The sequence below is a fragment of the Ciona intestinalis genome, unplaced genomic scaffold, assembly GCF_000224145.3.
Source record: "Ciona intestinalis unplaced genomic scaffold, KH HT000141.2, whole genome shotgun sequence".
Lineage (NCBI taxonomy): Eukaryota > Metazoa > Chordata > Ascidiacea > Phlebobranchia > Cionidae > Ciona > Ciona intestinalis.
In genome coordinates this window covers 54,803-57,254 of record NW_004190463.2, presented here as the reverse complement: position 1 = coordinate 57,254, position 2,452 = coordinate 54,803, and the positions used below count along the sequence as shown (strand labels likewise).

At 37.6% G+C, this 2,452-nt stretch overlaps 4 non-coding genes across 4 annotated transcripts; all 4 read left to right on the top strand.

The window, feature by feature from the left end:
• Positions 1-90: 90 nt before the first annotated feature.
• On the top strand, positions 91-162 carry trnaq-uug. Its single transcript has one exon. It is a non-coding gene; the product is annotated as a tRNA-Gln (tRNA).
• A 68-nt stretch (positions 163-230) lies between these two features.
• trnaq-uug lies at positions 231-302 on the top strand. The gene has a single exon. It is a non-coding gene; the product is annotated as a tRNA-Gln (tRNA).
• Positions 303-508: 206 nt separating this feature from the next.
• Positions 509-580, top strand: trnaq-uug. Its single transcript has one exon. It is a non-coding gene; the product is annotated as a tRNA-Gln (tRNA).
• A 1,298-nt stretch (positions 581-1,878) lies between these two features.
• Positions 1,879-1,950, top strand: trnaq-cug. The gene has a single exon. It is a non-coding gene; the product is annotated as a tRNA-Gln (tRNA).
• Positions 1,951-2,452: the final 502 nt, after the last annotated feature.

The window sequence follows — 2,452 nt, the reverse complement described above, 5'->3', positions numbered from 1 at the left end:
CCGAGTTCAAATCTCGGCGGGACCTCTTCAATTACTTATTGAATTTTTAGATTAGTAAAACGTGTAAAAACGCGACGAAACATATCAACAGGTCCCGTGGTGTAACGGTTATCACTCTGGACTTTGAATCCAGCAATCCGAGTTCAAATCTCGGCGGGACCTCTTTTATTACTCATTGAAAACATTTTAGATTAGTAAAACGTTTAAAAACGCGACGTAACATATCAACAGGTCCCGTGGTGTAACGGTTATCACTCTGGACTTTGAATCCAGCAATCCGAGTTCAAATCTCGGCGGGACCTCTTCTATTACTCATTGAATACATTTTAGATTAGTAAAACGTTTAAAAACGAGACGAAACATATCAACAGGTCCCGTGGTGTAACGGTTATCACTCTGGACTTTGAATCCAGCAATCCGAGTTAAAATCTCTGCGGGACCTCTTCTATTACTCATTGAATACATTTTAGATTAGAAAAACGTTTAAAAACAACGTAACATATCAACAGGTCCCGTGGTGTAACGGTTATCACTCTGGACTTTGAATCCAGCAATCCGAGTTCAAATCTCGGCGGGACCTCTTCTATTACTCATTGAATACATTTTAGATTAGAAAAACGTTTAAAAACGAGACGAAACATATCAACAGGTCCCGTGATGTAACGGTTATCACTCTGGACTTTGAATCCAGCAATCCGAGTTCAAATCTCTGCGGGTCCTCTTTTATTACTCATTGAACACATTTTAGATTAGAAAAACTTTTAAAACACAACGAAACATATCAACAGGTCGCGTGGTGTAACGGTTATCACTCTGGACTTTGAATCCAGCAATCCGAGTTCAAAACTCTGCGGGACCTCTTCTATTACTCATTGAATACAATTTAGATTAAAAAAACGTTTAAAACACAACGGAACATATAAACAGTTCCCGTGGTGTAACGGTTATCACTCTGGACTTTGAATCCAGCAATCCGAGTTCAAATCTCTGCGGGTCCTCTTTTATTACTCATTGAACACATTTTAGATTAGAAAAACTTTTAAAACACAACGAAACATATCAACAGGTCCCGTGATGTAACGGTTATCACTCTGGACTTTGAATCCAGCAATCCGAGTTCAAATCTCTGCGGGACCTCTTCTATTACTCATTGAATACAATTTAGATTAAAAAAACGTTTAAAACACAACGAAACATATCAACAGGTCGCGTGGTGTAACGGTTATCACTCTGGACTTTGAATCCAGCAATCCGAGTTAAAATCTCGGCGGGACCTCTTCTAGTATAGTACAATAGGGGAAGATGGGACACTTAAGCACATATTGCCAAATATTTCCCAAATCAAAATAGATGACGGTTTTTCGGTAATACCACGAATAAGTACTATCATTTCTTTATTAATTGACACCAATTTAGGAAAATTTAATAAAACACACGAGGAGTTATTTAGCGATCCGCACAACAGGTGGAATTTTACAAATTCGAAAACACACAGGATAAGATGGGACAGTTTAAAATCATTGTAAATTTTAATTATTAAGTCTATTTATAAATAGGAATATACGTAAATAACACGAAATGATACTGTACGTTTTGAAAATAGGTCTAAACATTTTTTTTCTTGCCCTATTGCTATAGTTTTTAACATGTTACCTATATATATTATATAATTGCATAACAATTGGTATTGTTTGAACGACAATGGGTAATGTTCGAACATCTATGGTCATATATTGTATCCTACAGTTTTGTAACGGTTATCACTCTGGACTTTGAATCCAGCAATCCGAGTTCAAATCTCGGCGGGACCTCTTCTATTACTTATTGAATACAATTTAGATTAGAAAAACGTTTAAAACACAACGAAACATATAAACAGGTCCCGTGGTGTAACAGTTATCACTCTGGACTCTGAATCCAGCAATCCGAGTTCAAATCTCGGCGGGACCTCTTCTATTGATCATTGAATACATTTTAGATCAGTAAACGTTTAAAAACGCGACGAAACATATCACAGGATCGCGTGGTGTAACGGTTATCACTCTGGACTTTGAATCCAGCAATCCGAGTTCAAATCTCGGTGGGACCTCTTCTATTACTCATTGAATACATTTTAGATTAGAAAAACGTTTAAAACACAACGAAACATATAAACAGGTCCCGTGGTGTAACAGTTTATCACTCTGGACTCTGAACCAGCAATCCGAGTTCAAATCTCGGCGGGACCTCTTCTATTGATCATTGAATACATTTTAGATCAGTAAAACGTTTAAAAACGCGACGAAACATATCAACAGGTCGCGTGGTGTAACGGTTATCACTCTGGACTTTGAATCCAGCAATCCGAGTTCACATCTCGGCGGGACTTCTTCTATTACCCATTGAATACATTTTAGATTAGTAAAACGTTTAAAAACGCGACACAGGTCCCGTGGTGTAACGTTTATCACTC